At 36.5% G+C, this 24058-nt stretch overlaps 1 protein-coding gene across 6 annotated transcripts in view; it reads right to left on the bottom strand.

The window, feature by feature from the left end:
• The window catches only part of LOC109416537 (nyctalopin), a 705340-nt gene that overhangs the window by 624715 nt on the left and 56567 nt on the right, over positions 1-24058 (bottom strand). The gene's annotated exons all lie outside the window — the stretch shown is intronic.

Here is a 24058-nt window from a genome sequence, read left to right as displayed (position 1 = left end):
AACTACAGGGTGCGGCAGGAAAAAATGCGAAAAGTTCAAGGCACTATTAAACGCTAAATATGGGATGTATATGACTATTTTTTCATGACAGTGTAGCAGTCAAAGTCTATATTCTAGCACTACAAAATAAAAATTAACATACATGTGATAATGTAAGCCTTATAAGCGGGTATCAATAAACTGCGCGCCCAATGGTCATTAAACAAAATGACTATAACAGTATAAAAATTAGCTTAAATTTGATGAACGACCAGACCACACTGATCCAGAACCATGTAGTTTCACGTACTAGATGAAAAAAGTACATATATTTGATGATGTTGTAGAAAAAAATAAAAAATTAGTTTTATCAGGTACGAAATTTAGCGACCTGTGTACTTTTCTGCGGTTTAAAAATTCTGATTGTCTTCAGCTTCAGGCGCCACCCTGTAAAGGTTAGGGACCAAAATGGGAAAATTTATAATTGACTTTTCAGAAAACTAGCCTATTAGAGATCATGGAACGTTGAAACATAGATTGGTTAACGTCAAATGGACGAAAATGAGGTTTGAAGTTGAAAAACACTTTCGCATTTTTTCCTGCCGCATACTGTAGAGCGATTTTAAAGAGTAAACAGAATATATGGATAAACAAAATAGCAAATATCTTCCAAACTAACGACAATCGAGAGAAACTTCAGTAAATGTTTAATTAAATTTGAAGTTTTTTTTTTGCTTGAATAGAATAGCATACTGACCGTTTTCTATTTTTTTTTCAGGTATGTATTGCACATTGGTTCTCAATCAGGTAAGCCAGTTTCTCTTAAGTGAAGAAAAAATGCCTAAGAAAGTATTCACCAAAAGGAGGAGTGTTTTTGAAGATGGATAAACTAAAACAAACGATAAGCTTTATCTATCATGACAAAGAAGGGACGACTTCCATAGTAGAATTTTAAAATTATTGCGAACTACCTATTTTCAAAAAAAAACCGCATCCAATACGGGATCACTCGTTTTAAACTAAACAGTAAAGAATACATAAAAAGTTGCACTATTTTGTTTCCTGTTTAATTTTTCTGGAAGCTTTTACTTGCTAATTGGTGATGCAATTAATGCCTGGCACCTTTACAAGCTTCACCGGTAACCTGCTGTTCCATCATTCATGGAGACTCCAGGTTGCCTAAAACGATCTGAAGCTTCGAGGATACTCGCTTATAGGGGTTATATATGTTGAGGCGCGTGAAAATAAGGAAAAGTTTAAATATTTGTAAAAGTATGTAGACATGCTTTTTTAAATTCTCTTCTTACGTCATACAATATTAAATATGCACAACGCACCAGTGAGGGAGCGAGGCACAAAACGCTGTATCTTTGCTTCTGCTGCTTGGATCTCTATGAATATTTGACACAGTATTCATAAAAGAATAAAACAAATCAATTTTTTCTCGACCTCAACATACTCAAAAACAACCCCTTAAGCTCTTTTGATATCCCTATAAAACCATTTCACTCCCCCCTTAAGGTTTATAGGAATAACAAAAGAGCATAAAATAATTCAGATACAAAACCCCACGATTTAAGATCATTCAAGGGAAGTTTCAGCAGGGCTCAGGGAAGTGCATTGGAAGTAAGGCTAAGAGAGTCATAAGAGGTAGGCTGTCCAAAAAAAAAATAATGAAAGATGTACATATTGAGGCATTTTTGTAGATATTTCGATTTTCTAAAAAATCATTTAACGGTTCCCCCACGGCGATTTTTGAAAAATGATCATATTTTATGGAAATTCTCAAAAAAAAAATTTTTTCATTACATTTTTTAAAACTTCTGAATTAGTAAGCTACATTTGGATTTTTGGAATTACATTCAAAATTTTCAAACTACAAACTCCCTGGCCAAGTTCGCAGGGGTTGACGGTATTAAAGTGAAGTAGTTTCATTTTGATTATTCTAATGTAGTGTTCTTTAGTGAAACATATCACTTTTTTAACACTTTAATGTGCATCCAACGGTTCATCACGAACCGGCTGCTGCAGATGGAGTATAGCTGATCATATGCATCAGATATGCTCGATAAACACGGAGGAACCGCCGGGGTTCAGTAGAGTCTATTCCCAAACAATAGTTCCAAGTCGGTTGAATTTGAGAAGGTTTTGATGATCGTTACAAATCCTAATGAAACTATTATAGGATTTGTGACAGGTTTTGGAACCTTTTACAGCCAGCTGATTTCAAAATGTTGTTTGGGCTCTATTTCCCACGTTTCTCGGTTGATTTTGATTAGTAATTTATTAGTGTCATAGTCGCTTTTCGAATTTTTGCAATGTTAGTTGGTCATATTTTCTTTAAATAAAGCAATAAAAATCGACCGAAGAATCAATAGTGGGAAGGAGATTTGCAGCACTTAATTGTGCTGATAGATTCGAAGCTGACGTGCGAACACTTAAACGCATTGTTGACGTCAATGCGTTCGACGTGACATTTTGGACAAAAACTGACTGCTTTTTATTAACTGAACAACGTTACTTGTGTATGACTAGGTTGACATTTCTAGGCTACGCTTGAGAAAATGACATGGTTTATCTAGGTAGGACCGATAGGACAATTGAACGAATTTGAATATTTTTCATAGTATTTGTAGCGGAATGAAAGTTGATATGAAATCTTTATTATTTTAAAATTTTATTACAATCAACTGACCAACTTGGCGTATTTTTGTTTATCTCTTAGATGATATTATGACGACAACAGAAAAATATCAGAAGTTCAGTTACATGTTTCTGTGGGTTTTGGACCGATGACAATTTAAGGACACAAGAGATGAACACAGAGAAGCAGAACACGATTAGCGAAATCAAGAAAATAATTTGACACAGGATCGACTATATTTTAACATACAGGGTTCGATTGATTCGATGAAAAAAACGAACATACGACAACTGAATTAACGAGAAGTAAAACATATTGAACCATACCACAAAATCAAACAAGAAGACAAACACAAACCGTGTGACCATAACACTACCATAGGCAAATCCTGATTGACTGACCAATTGAAAACTTTCCAATCTTCTACCGTAACTTTCTGAGTCAGTTGCAACAGTGTCTTAATGGATATCATTTTCCGCGTACGGCTGGCAAAGTGCATCTGAAAGATTACGTACTCTTTTCTATCTTCGGGTCTAGTGTAGAGGTTTCAACTCTATTCAGAGTGCAGCTAGAAACCTAGCAAAAAAAAACATTTTTTAAAACTTCTGAATTAGTAAGCTACATTTGGATTTTTGGAATTACATTCAAAATTTTCAAATTACAAACTACAAACCAGGAAAAAGAAACCTCCCGTCTGAAAAAAAAATACTCAATAAATTTTTTGGACTATGCCTTGGTATATTCTAAAGAGGAATTCTTGGTAAATCCTTCGGACGGATTTCTGCTCTAGTCGCTGAGAAATTCTGACAGGATTTTGATGAAATTTACCAAGAAATCATATTTGCAATTATTGTTTGGAAAAAACCATCGTTTTTAAATTATGGTGCAAATTTTAAAAAAATCTTAAAATTAAACTAAAATAATAATACAAAGAAAACTTCTGGTAGACATTATTACGAAATTTCTTCGGAGTCGAGAGCCCTTGAAGAACTTTTAATTTAACCCTCCTTTGGCATTAGGGTCATTTTTGACCCAAGCCGTACACAACGTCAGCGGGCTGCTGCCTGAAGGATTCATTCATTGCCATTAAAAAAAAAACAAAAAAATGTTTTAACTTGGACGAATGAATGCTAGTTTAATCCCTTATGGGAGAAACCTTCACATGAATTCCTGAGTGAAGTACTCAGGAAGCTCTGGAGGATTTATAGAAATAGTTTCTAGCGAAGCCTCCAATCAAAATACCTGGAGGCAACTCCAAGAAGGTCTTCAATCTGAAGCAAAGATAGATTTATTTCCTAAAAAATGTCCAAATATTTAATTGCCTTTCCTAAAATTTAAAAATAAATATTTAAAACGACTTAATTCCGCCCTATGTCATAGGGCGGAATTAAAAAGTACGAAACTGATTACACTCATTCAAAGAGGGTATTCTGCTTAGAGGGTTCGAAAAGTCGGTACAAGATTTAAAACGAATTGTGTCGTAAAATCTTGAGAAATTTCTGAAAAACTATCAGAGTCTACTAAATATGAAGGTTTATCTTCAATCTTTTTACCAATAAACATTGATGGTACCGCATGTTATTTGTCTTCATTAAAGGTAGAACTTAAAGTAATATCCACAAAAGTAGAAAATTTGTCACAAAATTAATTGATGTAGTACATTTAGTAGAAGGTGAGAAGATCGCCTGATTCCGTGGTAGGTCACCATTCACCTTGGTAGTAGGGACCCATTCACTGTGTATCAGAAGATTCGTTCTATTTTGTTAAAAAATGGTCAAAACAACCAAGCTAAGTGAGTTTTCTTCGTTTATAATTATGTCAAGCAATAACTTGCAAGATTTATTTAGAAAAACGAATGTTCAAATTTTCATATTTTTCTAGGTATATGAGGCAACATGGGCCATGGTGAATAGAGACCATTGATTTTTAGGGTATACATTTACCGTGCCCTTTTGTTTCGATTTAAAAGTAGGAGTAATTGTACTGTTTAGATAAACTTGCTTCGATAATGCAAAATACACACCTGAAACGTGAATTCAATTGCTTTTTGGTTTAATAAAATCGTTACTACATATAGTTTACCGCTTAACACAGGTAAACGCAGTTTTCGTTTTTTGACCAAGCAAGCAATTGTTTCTAAATTTTTTCGCCAGTAATCTTTGCAGACATTCCGAAAGAAGCACCTCTAGAAATTTTCTTTCATAATATTACAAATCTTTCCTGGTAATTTCATAGCTTCATTGATGAAATTTGCATTTTTTCTTTATTATTTGAGACTCAAAAATAAAAGAAATCATAAAAAGGAAAAATTTCAAAAATTTACCGGGTAAACTTAGGAACTTGGGTTCTGGTGAAGCACTGCCTAGTAACAGTGAGTTAAAGTTTTAAAACCGAACTAAACCCGTTTAGTAAACTATTTTTTCTAAGTGTTGAATTAGCATAAATTAAAATACACAAAAAAAACTAAAAAAACTATTTTTTCTTAGGGTTATAGAATATCACAGAAAAATGATATGTTACACAAACAATAATCAGTATTCAGTTCCATTAGTTTTTTTTATGTCTGAGAAACTTAAAAAAACTGGAATAATTTTGTTCTGGTTTCAAGATGGCTCAAAGGTCCTCCTCTCTGAATAGTCGTTGATCGAATGAGGTTGTTACAAGCAATTTCGTTCAGAACTGTTATATTAAAAATGTAAAAATAAATAAATGCGTTCAAATTTGATTTTTGCAATTTTGCAATAATCTTTATTTTTCAAACATTTATTCTTGAAAACAACTGTCGATCGATGAGTGACAACATGTGTAAGTTTTACGGTGCTTTTGTATACCATGATTTTTTTGAGAAACTTATTCATCAACAATTTTCTAAAGAATAGCAACCGGGAACTTCTAGATTACTCTCCTTATAAACTGCATCAGTGGGAGCACATGCTACTTCAGGACTAATGTACAAGATATTTCATCTTCTCACTTACACCCATCACTTTACTCAACTGGGAGAAATTGATGATGATACAGGGGATTGCCAAAATATTTGGGATATGCCACTTATTTTTCTCTCACAAAAAAGTTCAACTAGCTATAACTTTTCATAGAGCGCATCAATAAATCTCAAATTTTGACTGTTTGTCAACCTATTATGTGTGCATCATTGGTACAAATTTGGGCTCGATTGATTAATATTTCGCAAAGTTAGAACCGTTCAGGTAAAACACTATTTTTCAAACAACTTATTTTTGAGGTGTCATATCTCGGAAACCAGTGAACCGAATTGAATGAAATTTTGAACGTACACTAACAATATGTAAATGCTTCACAAACTATTAAAACATAAGTACTTTTTAAACGTTGAAAAAAGTTATCATGGATTGACACTTTTTAGATTTTTCTCGAAAAAAATGTATTTTTTTTACATCAATGTCAATAAATTTTAGTATTGATATCCAAAGATTTTCCACTTCTAATCTCAAGTTATCTCTAATCAGATATATTAGAGCCTATTTAGATTGAAGGAAGAACACATTTAGTAATTTTTGTGAGGTATTGTAAATTTGACTTATTTTCCTCTATATGGGTAAAAATTTCAATCCGATATAACTTAATTCGCCGTGAGAAAATATTACATTTTAAAAAGTCGTATTAAGTATCAATATATTGTTGATAAACGTTATAAAATTCATTCAATTCGGTTCACTGGTTTCCGAGATATGCCAGTTCAAAAATTAGTTGTCTAAATAATAGTGTTTTACCCAAACGGTTCCAACTTCGCGAAAAATTAATCAATCGAGCCCAAATTTGTACCAATGATGCACATATAATAGGTTGACAAACAGTCAAAATTTGAGATTTTTTATGCATTCTATGAAAAGTTACAGCATGATGATTTTCTTTGTGGAAGAAAAAAAGTTGCCTATCCCAAACATTCTGGCCATCCCCTGTACATCCTAACCCAGCAGACCAAAACCAACACCCCAGTAGAAGTGCACACAAAATTACACTCATTATGACCCGTCCATTATTTAGTCACTTTAAAAGCGACACACATCCCCTCGACCCCATTCCCTTAGCTCAACCCTTGGCCCGGAACTGGCTCCGTCTGTCCGTGCATAATCTTCACGGTTGTCTACTTCTGGGCGGCAACACCAAAAGCAAGCGACACCCAAGGCAACGATGCTTCTTCCTTCTTTGGGTGCGAGCTGCACACCCAAACAGCAAAGGATTCTGGAGTACACCGACACCGAGTGCGGGAGACATCACCTGCATGTAATTATCCCCCACAACCAACTGGCATTAACTAAGCACAGCATCCCACATCATCCTCTCGAGAGAGCATTGCACCTTGGTCGGTTCCTCATGCGCCTTCTCGTGTCACTTCTGGTGTCTTCTTTTCTGGTACCTCCCGTCTTTACAAAGGATGATAATTGAAATTTATACCCGCACTGAAGTGCAAGTCCGTTGTTGAAAATCACGGAGCAACTAAGTTTATTCAATGATAAAATACACTAAATTCATCCACAAATGATTTACTAACATCCCTTCCGATCCGTGATGTCCACAAGGACGTGGCCGAAACCATTAATGACGTATGGAGGATGATGGGCTTATTTCAAAAAATCCAAAATTTAGGGTAGTACATATCAGTTTTAGAGATATTCTGAGAATCTTTATGGTTTGAATGGTTTCGGAATGGTTTTATTTTGGCTTTATGATGATGAGAAGGACCTCCTAGTATCTATTTGATACAAAATGGGCTTCCAAGATCAATTATCTACATATTCTTGTAGAATTTCTTTTATTCTGCGTTAACAAGAAGTGGCAATATTGTGGTCCTGAGCATCTTTGAACATCTCATGCAACATATAAGAGTCCAGTAAGTTCTGAGGAGGTTCTGAGAACCGTAACAGAACCTAAATGAACATTGATTTTGATTTAAGGATGGTTTTATGACCTTATTTGTTGAATTCTCTCTGAATTGTCACGAAAATGTTTTTCCCACTTCATATCCATCGTGCCTGTACTAGTATGTAGCACAGCAGATCCATCCTCTATGACGAGATTAGCAACTCTGACCAGATCTAAAACCGGAAGATGACTTCGTCCATACCAGAACCGTTCCGTCAAGCTCAGTGATGCACATTCCATCATCATCATCATCATGATCATCATTGTCGTCATCTCTCGCTCTACACTACTGCTGAAATCCGTCGTTACGTTGTGGACAGGGTCCATGGGCGGTAAAGGGTGCAAGCATGATTAGCACGGCGGTGGCGACGGCAGCGGCAGTGACGGTGCTAAAAAGGACACGTGTGCAAAACTTTCACTCCCTTTAGGGCCGCATGACTGACTGACCAGACCAGTGACTGTTGGTTGCCATGCCAAGCCAGGCCAATCAACAGTGGGGCAATTTTTCTTGTTGTTTGCTTACTCGGTTTAGGAACGCATCGCATTGACTAACAAAGAGGAAGGATACGGACGGGAAGGGTGCGTACCAAGGAGGTTTGGATTTGTTTTACAAGGATTAAATTTTTAGAATTTTACTCGTTTAGCTTGGATTAGGTAGGATCACTTTAGGCAGATACGTAGGATTTCCTACAATGATTGGCTTGCATTGCTGGAAAGTTAATAAGCTACCTACACTAGTAAAGAGATCGTTGTTAACTCACCATTACTATAAAAATAACAGAAGTTATATTTTTTGCAAGCGTGGGTTCATTGGATCGGAATTTCCTGTGTTAGCTGATAAAATCATGTTAAGTTTACGTTAGGCGATCTTCTTGTTATCAAGAAATTTAGTTTTTTTTGTAATTGATGGCCAACTTGTTTCATCAAAAATGTATTTAAATGTTCAAATGTTCTCAAACCATACTTTTTCAGATTAGGCATAAAAATATTTCACCTGAAATGTATGCAGTAGGACTATACACCTTTTTTTAACTCATATCTATTTTTTTTTGTTTTAGATAAACTTGTATCGGGCACAAATCATCGCTGACAAAAGGATAAATCGGCTTAAATCTTTGTTGTTCTTGTCCAGCGGTAGAGACAATTGTTATTACAATCAATATGAGTTCACCAATTCACTGATATATGTAAGCAGAGCATTTCCACCGAAAATGAGTTTTTTTTTTAATTTTATATTTGTTTTTTTTTTCTATTTATCCTTAATTTTGCATTTATTTTTTTCATGATTAAAACAAACAATTTACGTCATCGGTTTGCTATTGTGACTCAAGCGTTACTTTTGAGAAGGTCTCACCAAAACATCATTGATTTTTTTTAAAATAAAATATATCTCAGATTCAAATAAAATATGTTTGATTTGTTCGATGGATCAGCAGTCTTCGGCAATATTTCAGAAACTTTATGGGACTATACATAGAACGTATAAACTGTATAAAAAAACTGTTGTATTTTTAGTTTTATTTGATAAATAAAACATAAAAATCAGATAATTTAGGTATTTATGTTTTTTAACATGTTATTGCGGATAAGGATGCAAAGTGCGCATAATTTTGGCTTGAGAAGGTCTACGGCAACATTTTGCTAAATAATTCCGTTTCCAAGATACAGCTATTTTACTATGAAATTCATTTTCGAATATTTTCCAAGTCGTGATGATTTTTTTTTTTTTCGGAATATCCAACATTACTTATTGCACTGTGGGTAAAAACGGGGCAATGAATGGTCAAAAATATTGCCGAAGATAGCTGATCAATCGAACAAACCGTTTCTAACATGTTTTTTTTAATTTTCATTGATTTTTTGCAAAAGTGAGACTAGAGTCCAAATAGCCAGCTGATTCAGCAAATTCTTATGAGGAATTCCACGGGGTCATGTCAGTCGATCCTGAGCGACCATTTCAAAAATATCTGAAACTTTGCACAGTTTTTCAATTTCATCTAAATCGCCATTTTTCGATATTAAACCTTCATATTCTCTCACGACTAACTTTTCAAAAGGGTGTATGCGAAAATAGTTCAAAAATATTCTAAAAGCTGTACAGCAAAAACGGATTGTTCGATTGTTATGAATTTTTCAGCAAAGTTAGATAACTAAATGATGATTCCTTAGAAAATATACACTGTAAAAAATTTATTTTTTTACTTTAAAAAAATATGATCTTTGTCACAAAAACTAAAATATCTCAAAACCCTATCTTTTTACCAACGTCAATTTTTTAGGGGAAATGGCCCATTATATCAGCTATCTACCATAAAATTTTGGTGATGGTAAACTGATAAACAAAAAAGTTATGACATTTCAAACACTTCACAATTTCAACATTTAGTAACAAAAAAAAAATTTTTTTTCTGTGTAAATTATTTCGAGAATTATATTTTGATGCTGATTTTATTGTAAAAGCTACCGCCTGAATTAAACAAGTTGTTTTCATGATAGTTTTGTTTGATTATTCATAATTACTATTTGAAACTTAGACGCGATCCAGTCTTGTGATCAAAAATACGCGTATACGTCTAGTTTATCTGCAAAAAAAATACCTCTTAGAGAACATACTTTATGATCGGAAGAATGCGAGTAACTTCAACAACAACAAATGCATGAGAGGTACATACCACAGACAAACAGACGAAACGCCTAGAACAATTTTCGTGAAAATCCATCGCCCAGTTCACACTACCACCACCTGGTGGAAATGTTTCACGAAACACTGCGTTGTGCAATATCGTCATCAGAAGGCGCTAGTGTGAAGCGTCAAACGCAAAGAAAAACGATGGGCGCTCTTCTGGCTATGAAAGCCACAACCAAGATTCAAAGTGATCGTTAAAGGCGTGGTCAATGAAAATTTCGTCAGTGTTACGTTTGTTTGTCTGTATACATACCATGACAATGCTCACGAAAAAGCAAAAAAATACTACCGCTATGGATATTAAAAATTTTATAGTATTTTTTTTTCAGCCAAGCAAACAACACCAAACTAGTCAATAAAAACCCAGGTTAATCCACCTAGTGGTGATAGTGCCTTTCTCGTCGAATATGTACTCATCATTTTTTCCGGCCATGAGCCGAAGTGTTCCTGAATCCTGAGAATACTCTAGAACGGAATAAATCTCATTTTCTTCTTTTGTCACAGTGCTCGTTGACTCGTCAATGAGGGGTGGAGTTGATAAATAATAAATGTATTTGATGAAAAAATTCTTAAAAAAAATTAAGCAAAACCGCTTAAGGCGAAACTGGAAGCATTTCCTAATTTTTTTGGTTTTTGATTTTTTTATAAAATAACGAAGCAATATTTTCAAAATCGGTTTTCGTGCACATGTTGAGTATGAATCAGAGTATATTCTGATTTTGTTACGCGGCATAAAATGTTTTTCGTTTTTGCAGAAAAAAAACTTCTGGAAGACTCTAATTTTACTTTAAAATTGATAAATCTATTGGTTTATTTATTTGTGCACTTCTTCAAGTTGTTGAATTCCGACCAAAATTTCCAAGGGGGCCCCTCTGGACTTAAGAGAAAATCAAAATTTGTGTCAGCCTTATTCAGAAAAGCAAGAATTTTATCAAAGCCATAATTGAATTTGGAAACTTATTGATGGCTCATAGTCCGACGCTATGTTAAACGTATAGGCCGAGCTGAAAAATATCAAATCTCTCAGTTGACTGCTTGACCACCTTCACTAGCACTGGATGCCGATCATTATCAAGACATTTCGGCAATTTTTTTTCTGCGCACTTAAGCCTATATTTTATTATCATTAGTTATAAGATTCTTGTAAAATTTGACAAAAAAAAAGTGCGAGCAAGCGAAATTTCCCCTATTAAAGCCCATTCAAATTTCTACCGTGTTACAGAGCGCGAGGACTCAACCAGTTGCATCAAAATTGTTCGCAGTAATTTCAGAGCAGAACGTTGATCCATCCTACTGTAAAATGACGCCTCAGGAATCTAAAATGATGTAATTTGACAAGATCGCTTAAATTTTTATCAAGATTTTGTTCTTTTACACATATTAATCGCTTGCATCGATTTTGTTCACCTGCGTAATTTTAGCAATGGATCCAACCCTGATTCTGCAACACTGCCGGTAATCTTAAGTGTGGTCAGAGACTATTTTCTTGCTGCCCGTGTAACTGGTTAACGAACATTTTTGATGATTTGATGTTTCGCATGCATGGGTTTGGTTTTGTTTTTTAATTGATCACTTCCGACGGGACACCTGGAACCGGTTCCGGAAAACAACCGGTTTATATACGGTATGAAACTGTTTTCTTGCTTACCGTTCATCTGGTTATCGAAAAACCCCGCTCTTCCATGTGTCACATGCATGGGCTTGGTTCACTTTTTTAATTGACCACTTCCAGCGGGACAGCTGGAACCGGTTCCGGAACACAACCGGTTCAGATATAGTCTGAAACTATTTTCCTGTTTACCGTTCATCTGGTTATCGAAAAAGCCGCTGTTTGATGTGTCACATGCCTGGGTTTGGTTCACTTTTTTAATTGGCCAATTCCGGCAGGACATCCGGAACCGGTTCCGGAATACTACCGGTTCAAACATAGTCTGAAACTATTTTCCTGCTTACCGTTCATTTGGTTATCGAAAAAGCCGCTGTTTGATGTGTCACATGCCTGGGTTTGGTTCACTTGTTTAATTGCCCAATTCCGGCAGGACATCCGGAACCGGTTCCGGAACACTACCGGTTAAAACTAGGTTTGAAACTATGTTTCTGCTTACCGTTCATCTGGTTATCCAAAAAGCCGCTCTTTGATGTGTCGCATGCCTGGGTTTGGATCACTTTTTTAATTGGCCACTTCCGGCAGGACATCCGGAACCGGTTCCGGAATACTACCGGTTCAAACATGGTCTGAAACTATTTTCCGGCTTACCATTCAACTGGTTATCGAAAAATCCGCTATTTGACGTGTCGCATGCATGGGTTATGTTCACTTTCTTATTTGGCCACTTCCGGCGGGACACCCGGAACCGGTTCCGGAACACTATCGGTTCAGATAAAGTCAGAGACTATTTTCCTTCATCCCGTTCATCAGATAATCGAAAATGCCGTGATTTGATGGGTCGCATGCATGGGTTTGCTGCATTTTCATATCTGGCCCCTTCCTGGGGTACCGGTCCGGAACACCTAAATGGCCATAACTCCGGAACGGCTGGACCGATCTGAAGCATTTTCAATAGGAAACAATGGGACAATGTACCCCGTCGAATGAACCATCGGTCGTTGAAATCGGTTCATATTTACTATCTAAAAATGAGGTGACCTTTTTGTACACATACACACATACACACGCACACACATACATACACACACACATACATACACACAGACATCATCTCAACTCGTCGAGCTGAGTCGATTGGTATATAACACTTGAGCCCTCCGGGGGCTCTATCAAATTTTCGTTTTTGGAGTGAACATATAGCCTTTCGGTACACCTTGGTGTACGAGAAAGGCAAAACTAATAAGTGATTTTGTTTATTATAATCTAACGAACAACATGAACAGTCGCTTTTCCAAAGGTCTTCAACTCAACGCTCTCTTGTAGACCGTTTGATGAAAAAAAAATGTTCAAAAGCGTTACGAAATATCACCGAAAGCACCATAGATAAACTGAAAGAGACTGGTTATGCCCAAATGTCCACATTGAATACAAATTTACGCATTCGCACGTCCTGCCGTCTAGACTTTGACAAACGAACCAACTGTATATCATCGGTAAAGCAGAGCGCAGGAAGTTCGAAAACGACAACAACTGAGAAATTGCCAGAAGTGCTAAGTGCAGAGAGTCATGCCACCGTACCATCAGCGACATCTGTTTAAACAATTTAATCACGCCCCTTTTCAATAATGCTTTGAAATATCCTTCAACATCTATACCCATTTCAATATTTTTAACGTTGCAAAACACGCTGAATACCCATCTTGAAGAAGAGGGAAAACAGTTGTCCTCAAATGTAACAGCAAATTAATGAATAAACGACTAATGCGCGGAGGGCGTGATGAAATCGGAACATTACTGTACATATAATATACTCTCTCTCTTCTTGGCGTAACGTCCTCATTGGGACAAAGCCTGCTTCTCAGCTTAGTGTTCTATGAGCACTTCCACAGTTATTAACTGAGAGCTCCCTCTGCCAATGACCATTTTGCATGCGTATATCGTGTGGCAGGCACAAAGATACTCTATGCCCAAGGAAGTCAAGGAAATTTCCTTTACGAAAAGATCCTGGACCGACCGGGAATCGAACCCGTCACCCTCAGCATGGTCATGCTGAATACCCGTGCGTTTACCGCCTTGGCTATATGGGCCCTATATAATACACATAATACACAATAAAAACAGCTTGTTTTACTCACGCAAGGCCATTTACAATAAAATGAGCATCAAACTGCGATTTCCGGCCGAAATAATTTACACTAAAAAAAATATTACTAAATGTGAAAATTGTGAAATGTTTGAATTGTCATAACCTTTTTGTTTATTAGTTTATCATCACCAAATTTTTATGATCACCAAATTTTTATAATACAATGGACCGTTTTCCCTAAAAAAATACGTTGGTAAAAAGATAGGGTTTTGAGATATTTGAGTTTTTGTGACAAAAATGATATTTTTTAATGTGAAAAAAGATTTTTTTTCACAGTGTAAATTTTCATAGGAATCACCATTTAGTTATCTAACTTTGCTGAACAATAAAATTAGCATCAAACTGCGATTTCTGACCGAAATAATTTACACAGAAAAAAATGTTTACCAAATGTGAAAATTGTGAAATGTTTGAAATGTTATAACTTTTTTGTTTATGAGTTTACCATCACCAAATTTTTATGGTAGATTGCTTATACAATGGACCGTCTTCCCTAAAAAAAATTACGTTGGTAAAAAGATAGGGTTTTGAGATATTTGAATTTTTGTGCCAAAAATTATATTTTTTCATGTTAAAAAAGATTTTTTTTCACAGTGTATATTTTCTTAGGAATCACCATTTAGTTATCTAACTTTGCTGAAAAATTCATAGCAATCGAACGAACCGTTTTGGCTGTGCAGATTTTTGAATATTTTTGAACCATTTTCACATACACATGAAAAGTTAGTCGTGATTCAAAATAAAAATTTGATATCGAAAAATGGCTATTTAGATGGAACTGAAAAACTGTGCAATGTTTCAGTTCAATAGAAAATCATGAATTAAAAAATTTCCTTAATTTTGATGCTGTTGCTTGGAATCGCTCTTATGCAAAATTTGAGATAAATAAAAAAAAAACAAAAAAAAACGATCATCGTATCTTTGTGCATTAGCTTATACGCACCACGCTGAAGTAGAACACGTTCAGTGTTTTCGTCTGGGTCATAATGACCCCGATGCACAACTAGGGTTAAAATTTCCAAAAAATTCTTTATTTTCCAACGAAAATAACAAAAAAAAACATATTTCCGGATATTCCTCGGGCAAATAACTCAAATCAACGCTCCTAACCAAACAAACCCCAAACAATTTCCACTGATTGAGTGCCTGCTAGCTGCCCCCGCACCAGCCTATGAAGTGTGAATGCCTCAACATCATCGGCATGAAAACATCTATCGGCGGCCGTTGATAATCGACACTATCAATCGACGACCTCCATCGCTCGCTTGCCCCAGTCTCAGTCCATACGGCTTGCGTTGCGATGATGGGTCACAAGAACTGGATCGGGGGAGCGCCGCCGACGAAATAAAAAACTGTATCGAGGTTTCCAGACCCACATAGAGCTAGATGCGCGATCGAACGAAAAAAAAACGCGGGAAATTTCACTTCAAACCATCTGTGCAGATAAATATGACCGGTCCAGGAACGAATCGGCCATAGGCTACGCATGGCTAGGCGCGATGGGATGATAAAAAAAGCGATGGAACAAGCCGAGACCGGGGTCGTCATATGTATGAATGGTTGGAAAAATTTAATTTCGGATGAAATTTGAACCGGGCAGGATTTTTTTTTTATTTGGCCTAGCTTTTATCGTGCACGTTCATCGAGGTCGCCACTTGCGGTTGTGATACGGAGAATCGGTGAGCGGTGTGGAGATTGTGGTGAAATAATCGTTTGGAGTAATCAAATGACAGTGAGAGTTTCGAAAGAATATTTTAAAAATTAACATATTTCTAAAACTTATAAAAAAGCTATTATATATCCGAGTGGTGACAAAACCTCTCTTCTAAAAAAAAATTACGGAAATACGTTTTTTTAACTGGTCACGCACATACTCCCTCACATACATACATATACACACATGTACGCAGAAATACAGAAAACATTTTCAGAAAGTTCAAAGGTCTAAGTTTACCTGATGGAGCGGAACTGGTGTGATGGCCAAAGCACTTGACTATCACGCCGAGAACCTGGGATCGAATCCCACTCCCAACAAACTCACGAAATGTGAGTTCTTCCTTCGGAAAGGAAGTAAAGCGTGGTTCTCGAGATGAACTAGCCTAGGGCTATACATCTCGTTAATACAGATAAAAAAAATTTGACCCCACATTCCCCCACCGCATGAACTGATATTTGTTTTGGCCGAACTGACCAAGATAAATGGATCAGATAATCTGTTGATGGTTACTACGACCTACCAGAAAAAATGTATCCCCTCGAGCCGAGGCTCGCGTTTGTGCATGGGTGCCTGTAAATGCCACTTGATAATGGGTGGTAGTGGTGCAAAAACCCTATCAGATGGATGTTTACTATCGGAAGATCCGCCAGATAGCGTGTTCCGATTCCATATTTTACGCTGCCGTTCACGCTGAAACGCAATGTACATTTCGGTTTGAGAATGGGCTTTTACTTGTTGCTGTCCATCGCATCACGATGGTGGTGATAAGAAGTGGCGGAAAACTTTCGATTGAATCGTCCATTTGTGTGTGCAGGATGGGAATTTCTTCGCCTTGAAGGTTTATGGTTGTTATCGGTTCGGCACAGTTATTGGACATGCGAACCAATGCGATGGATTCCGTCAAGCTTGACGGGTAAAAGTTGGATCATATTTAAATGGTCGTCGATAGGCGTTTGCGTGGTGATTTACAAGATGGATGAATTTAATGTAATGGATCTTCCAAATGTTTATCTTGGTGGAAATTGCCAGTAAATTGGGATGTACACACGCCATTTGTGTTTGAAGAACAGTGCAGTTAAATATAATCGGTTGTATAGGTCTTGTATTGGAAGACCAACGATGAAGTGATGAATGAAAGCATATGAATTGGTAAGCTCATTTCATTCTCTTATTTCTTTGTAAACAGCAATAAAAAAAATTACAGAAAATAATAAAAATATGAAAAAAAAAATTAATGGCAATAAAGTCTGTGTCTACGAATATTGGTTTGTCTTTCTCCATCTTGATCCATAGTGCTTTAGTATTCGCTATAACATATAAAAAAAACAAACAAAAATAAAAAAAAACATTTTTTGAAAAAAATAATTTTTAAGTTTAATTTTTCAAATAAAATTTAAAAAACAATTTTTTAATACAGTGTATACGTTCTCCATATAGTCGAATCAATCGGGAAATCGTTAATGAGATATATTTTTTTTAATTTTCAATGATACTTGGCTTAGATCCTTTTCAAAATTAACGCTAGAGTCAAAATGGCAAACTAATGATGCAAATTGTTTGTTTTGGTCAGGAAAAACGCTTATGCAAAATTTGAAATAAACAAAAATAATACAAATATAAAATATAAAAAAAATATATTTTCGGCGGAAATGCTCTATTGATATTTTTGAGTGGTTCGTCACCAGGATCCATCTAACCAGGGCTACTTTCAGGACATTTTTTCTGGCAGTTCTTTAGAGACTTCACACTACAGGGATTCCTCTGAGAACTCTTTCAGGTTGTCCTCTAGAGATTCTTTTGGGAATTATCTCGAAATTTTAACGAGGGGTTTCTTTGGGTTCTATTAAGGAAAATTACCTCGACTCCCTGGCATAGTGTATCATTGTGCTTGCCTCACAACAGGCTTGTCCGCACTGAGCGCATGAAAATTCTGCTCTTTGGATTTACACCATGAAGCACATCATAAATTAGAAATCTTTTCATCTTATCAGATAGAAGGATGTTGAAATATTGTAAATGTCATTTCGAACTGTCAAAAAACCGCACCGCAGAGCCACACGGAGCGCGCAAAGAGATTTTCACCCGGGTGAAAACACTCCAGTGAATTTCACTTTGAACGGCCCGTGCGGCGCTGCGGTGCAGTTTTTTGACAGTTCGAAATGACATTTAGAATATTTCAACATCCTTCTATCTGATAAGATGAAAAGATTTCTAATTTATGATGTGCTTGATGGTGTAAATCCAAAGAGCAGAATTTTCATGCGCTCAGTGTGGACAAGCCTGCCTCACAATATACAAATTCATGCAATGGCAGACAAAGATAGCCATTCAATTAAAAACCTGTGGAAGTGCTCAAAGAACACAGGCAGGCTCAGTTCCAATGCGAACGTGGAGCCTAAAAACAAAACAAACAAAAAATCTACAATTATTCGTTCTAGAATTCTTCTAATAGATTCTTTTAGGATTTTTTTTCGACATTTTCTTCTAGAACTGATCCAGTTTTTCATTAAGTTTTCTAGGAAGTTCTTCTAACATTTATTCACGGATTTTTTCATGCGTTCTTTCAAGAATGATATAAGAAAATCTCCATGATACCACAAAAAATTCCTCCTGGAATTACTCCAGGGATATTTAAAGTATTTCTTTTCGGGAGTTTTCTCAAGGATTTTTTTTTTTCAAAAAATTGTTTGCATTTTTTTAGAGGTTTTCCATGGAATTGTCCTAATTTCAGTCCCTTCTGGGAACTTGGATTCTGTCAAGGATTGCTCCAAGGATTTCTACAGGAATTTATCTGGATAATTTTCTTGACATTCACTTAGGAATTCATTCGGGAGTGTATCCGAAGACTCTTTTAAGCATAATTGTTTTTTTTTTATTTTCTATTTTCTCCAGGTTTTATACTGATTTGTGTATTAATTTTTCAGCAATTCCTCCAGAGCATCCGTTTTTTATTCATATTATATGTATTTTAACTTAAACAAAATTCAACACTTGTCCAGAGCATCCTTCGGAAACTTCATAAAAATATATTCAGGAATACGTTAAAGTGTTTCACAAAAAAATGCTACAAAAATCTTCCCAGAGTACCATAGGGATTCATCCAGAAATTACTCCAGGGATGACTCCTAAAATTCTTTCTAAGAGTTTGTTTGAAGACCTCTTCAGAAGAATTGACCGCGATTTTACAGAGATTTTTTCCTTAATTTTTCCTAAGACTATCTTTGGGACTAGAACTGGACCATGAATTTACGGTAGATATGATTTGTGGATTTCCTCTGAAATTTTCCAAAGCACTCCTCCAGATGAGCTCTCCCAGTTTATCCCGGTTGCTTTCTAGAGATTTATCCCGGGATTTCACTAAAATTCCTCAAGGTTTTTATTTCAGAGTTTCTTCTTCAAACTTTTTTAGGAATTTTTCAGAAAATTAGCAAGAAACTTCAAATTTTTGAAAAACAAATTTAGTGGATTACAGCATGGGTGCCACCTACTTTAAACACTCCTTGTGTCATCCTATTATGTTTTACCAGGAGCTGTTCCGAGAAATATTCAAGAGACTTTTCCAAAGAGTTTCAAAAAAAATTCTCCTGGAGTAAATCCAAATGTTTTAGGTGATGTCTCAGAAGATTCTTTTAAATATTCCCACTGGGATTTTTTTGGTAGGTTTTTTGGTAGTGTTGTACTTTTTACAACAGCGCGCGTCCTGAAGGGTTAATCTTGTAGGTGCGTGACCATTTCATTTTACTTATAATTTATTTTTATTAATGAATTTTACCTTGAACTAATTCTTTACAAACGGGATCATTTAAACAGGGAGCATTATTTTGAGCACTTTTCACTATACCTCAGTCATTGTTATACCAATTTACGTGACTTATGCAAATTGCCAAACATTTTAATTATTTGGTATGAAATTAATAAAATAACTAAGTTATCTTGGAAAGTGCCCTACATTTAATTCCCTACCTAAATGATAGCTATTCTTTAAAAAAAAACCTCAAGAAATTATCTTGAACTTATTTTTAAATTTTTAAGACTTTTCCATAGATCATCAGTTAAATTAGGCCGGAAATTCTATAAGAATTTCTCTAGTGGCTTCCGATGTGTTCTTCCAAGTGAGCCATAATTTAGGCTTTTTTTTTTGTTGATTTCCTTGGTATTTCTTTATTAATTCCTGAAGTGGTTCATAGGCTTCTCTTTGGATTTTTTTTAGAAACACACCCAGAAACTTTCTTGAAATTCATTTAGAGAATGCTATATAGATTTTATTGTAGTTTACTAAGGGCCATTTACAGATTTTCATCAAAGGATACCTCCAGGGATTCTCTTTGTGTTTTCGTCAGCGATAACTTCTGAAAATTCTTTCGGAGGAGTTTTCGGATAGTTCATACGAAGTTGCTCCAAGTATATCTAAATAGGCTAGTTCAAAACCCAAGTAACATTTTTTAGTCAAATAGACTAGAAGAGTTCTTAGAACCATCATAAAACCAAAATAAAAGATATTAGGTTTGAAGACGGTTGCCAAAACCTCTTCAAGACTAATTGGCTATCAAACTGTTACTTGGGAAATCCTCTAGCAACTTGTACTGAGTGTTCACAAGCAGTTCCTCATTGGTTCTGCAAGGAATCTCATTAGGTTTTTAAAGTTATATGTTGCTTTTCACCTGCATGCCCACAGTTACCTCGGCAATGAGTACTTGTTGAGTAGGGCAGGGTTATGTTTGCAAATTGATGTCACCCATGGTTGGTGCTGTGAACTGCTAGCTATATGAAAATACGCACCAGCACCAAGCATGATTATAATTTATTCTGTCGCAATAGCCACTTAGGGTCGATGTAATCGCGTCAAAAATGTTTGTCTTTAGGTATTCTTTAAAAGGGCAAAAAGTAATAGCATGGAGTCATTCGGTTTCACCCTGAAATTCCTCCGGGTATTCCACCCGAGAGTTTTTTTTAACCATCACCTAGTAGTTTAACAGTAGGGCCATTTGAATGGTAAGAAGACTTTTTGAAAAACTTTTTTTTTCAATTATTTTACAAGGATACCTTCAGGGATTTTCTAAACTTTTTACCAATATTCCTTATATCTAGGTGTTGAAATCTTGATCTTCAAAGATTTCTACTATTTAGTTTGTAAAATTTTCATAGAGCTCTTTCCTCAGACTTTAAAAGACCTGTTCCACAAACAACATTTTGGAAACCACTGAGTTTTGAAGAGGTTCTGAAAGCCGTGATGAAACAAAAGTATTTAATTTTGGTTTTATGATGACTCGTGTACCCTCAGAGAGTAAATTTAACCTAAAATTGTAGCCAAGGATTCCTTAGAAAATCATACGATTCGATGGTTTCAGAAACTCCGTAAAGTTATTCTGATGATGAAAAGTACTTATTTCTACCACCAGTCAGGACAGAGAAACGAATGAGCTTCATGTTATACCTACCTACTACACAACCACCCAAAACATCTTCTGAATACCCTCTTAATTGCTCCACCTAAGGTTGGACGGACGTCTTCCAGTGGATAAATAAATTACACGCTACATCAATTAAGCGCCCGATTGAAACATTAGAGCTCATCGCGTCCTCTTCCCTCGTCGTCTTCCCTTCGTCAGCCTCTACTCCCAAAGCCTAATGTACAGGCAGCTTGTTCGCGTTTTCTTGTTCGCCAAAAGACGAGAGAAAATTCGCTCGTGTCCGGCGGCGGCGTGTTGGTTCGCTTTTCCAAACAACCAAACCGACGGACGACGGAAGCTGCGAGCAGAAAGCGAAACAAGAAATTTCATCTCTCCATCATCGCCACCATCATCGTCGTCATAGTCATGAAATGAGCTTCAGTCCAAATGAGTGTATGCTCCACGATGATGACATTGCGGTGAAGCGAGGTGGTGACGGGGACGTCTAGCGCGCGGTTAATTTCATCTGGCACGTTTCGTACGCGCTGAAATGATGTCGATTCGTGGAATCACCTGCTTCTAACTTTCTGCCTAGCCCCCGGGCGATATGTATCGCGCGCGCAATTTTGGTGCATTTTACTATAAGAAACATAACGATCGATCGAAGATTTCCGATATGCAACGGCGAACAAGCGACGAACCCGCGCGAATGAATGGTAAAATTGGGTGCTTTATTGGTTTCTTTTTGCGCTTTGATCTGAGTGATTTTATGTGAGTTCGTACAATGGAAGAAATAAAATTTTGCGACACTTTTTTTTTTGTATTTTACGAAGACTCAATTTTTTCTCTGAATATTTGACTGATAATGCTGAAGTACAGACAAGAAAAAACCTTTCCGAACAAACCAAAAAGACATTATTATTATCTGGACCATTCATTTCGTTTCAACATCATATAGGATTGCAGCATCACGCAATTTTTGTCGCACAACTCCATCTTCCGACCCACAGTGCGCCAATGCAGATCCATGCTACCGATAACAATTTGCGTTGGTTTTAATTTCCCTACGAATTAAAAATTGTGAAAAACAAATCTCCACGGGTGCTGCCGCCGTGGCGCTGATGAGTATCGCACTGATTGGCGGTCTTTTTGCGGCGCTGTTTCCAACGAAAAAAAGGAACTTGTACAGTTACTGCCGCCAACCGACCGACCGACTGACTCGATGATGGAACAATATCGCCCTGTAATTGGTATCAAATGGTGCCAGTTAATCGCCCCCTGAAACAGTAAAGCACCCCAAGCTGGGTGCGCGGAATTGATCGGTTCGGTGTTAGTTTTTGGGCATCTTGGAATCCGGAGTTCGGTGTAAGGTTTAAGGGAGGGACCCCCTTCCGGGGAATTGAGGTCATCCCGCGCAACCCGATCAACGCTAATGATAACTAATGGATAAGTGCAGCACGCCTCAAACTCCCCGCTCGCACGGTTGTGGTGCGTTCGCAGTTCGCATCGCGCTGACTGGACTAACTAAATGGTGAAGGTTCCCGTTAGAATTGATTCGGTGGTTCAGCGTTAACGGGATTCTACGTTTGGCTCGTACTAGAAATTAATAACGATTTCAATTGTTTGATGGATTGAGTAAGAGGGCATACTTGGGTGTTTAGGTATTCAAGTTGGCGATGGTAGAGGGAACGTGAAGGAATTTATCAAGACGAATGGTCGATTGGGCACAACTTTGATCCATGAAGACTACGCTGCAGCTGTCTGCAAACATACTCTTTTCGCAAAGAAAACTCGAATTTAATGACTGTGGAAGTGCAAACAGTGCTGTCATTGTAAAATCAGAGCTGTTTACTCAAGGTTACCAAATACCAGCGCCCCTTATACTGGTACGCCCCCAAGGAAATGATTTTACTATTGCGCCTAATTAACAAGTATTCCGGAAAAACCCATCCATGCACGTTTATTTCACGAAATTTGTTTGTAATTATTACGAAGGAACATTCTTGCTGGAACTCCTTTTACGAGTTTGGCAAGACTTTTTCTTAAAACTTATAGAAAATCCTCAAGGATTACTTCCAGGGACACTGACAGGAATTCCTTTGAAGGTACTTCCAGGATCAAAAATTCAAAAATATAAAAAACGGGGATTTTTACAGAAAGAAGTTTTTTACAAAATTTCTTTGAATGGTTTTAGCATGATTAAAATTCTAAAGATTCCTCTTAGTCAGTGGTGAGCGCGCTTGCCGTTCACCGTTAACGCATTTCGGACGAATATTTGGTTCTATTCCCTCAAACATCACTTAAAAATTTATTATCAATGTTCTCCAATGGGCAAGTTAAGTGTACCTTTCTAAAAAAAGTGGAACAGAGTTCAATTTGAACTTTTGGTTTCTTAGTTATTGAGAGGCGAACGCAATGTAACCGAACGAACAGAAACGTAAACTTCACTTGCAAATTGGAGAACATTGATAGGGAACTTTCAGGTGATGTGGGAATAGAAACAAAAGCTCGGGGAGCGGACCTGGTGTGATGGTTTGAACACTTGACTATCAAGCCGAGGACCTGAAATCGAATCCCACTCCCGACAAACTCACTAAATGTAGTCCGATATGCTTTAACGATTAACGGCAAGAGTGCCCACTACTACTCTTAGTATTCTTTCTATTCTTTAAAAATGCATCTCCATCCATACATTTCTTTGGAAATGTCTCCAGCGATTCATCCGGAGATTCTTTCAGGCATTCGCCAGGAATTTTCCTTGGAACTTTTTCAAGAAATTTCTCAAAATATTCATCTTGAAACTGGTACATGGGTTTCCTCAGAAATTCCTTCTAAAATTCGATTTCCTAAAGGAAATTCCTTCAAGGATTGCAACATGTATACATGTCTGAAGGAATTCCTCCACAAATTATCTCAGAGTTTTTTCCAGGAGCTTTTATTAGGGATTTGTCCGAAGATTTTTTTTTTCAAAATTAAAATTTC

This window comes from Aedes albopictus, chromosome 2 (assembly GCF_035046485.1).
Source record: "Aedes albopictus strain Foshan chromosome 2, AalbF5, whole genome shotgun sequence".
In the NCBI taxonomy this organism is placed as follows: domain Eukaryota; kingdom Metazoa; phylum Arthropoda; class Insecta; order Diptera; family Culicidae; genus Aedes; species Aedes albopictus.
The sequence above is the reverse complement of the archived record's forward strand: the minus strand, read 5'-3'. Positions and strand labels throughout refer to the sequence as shown.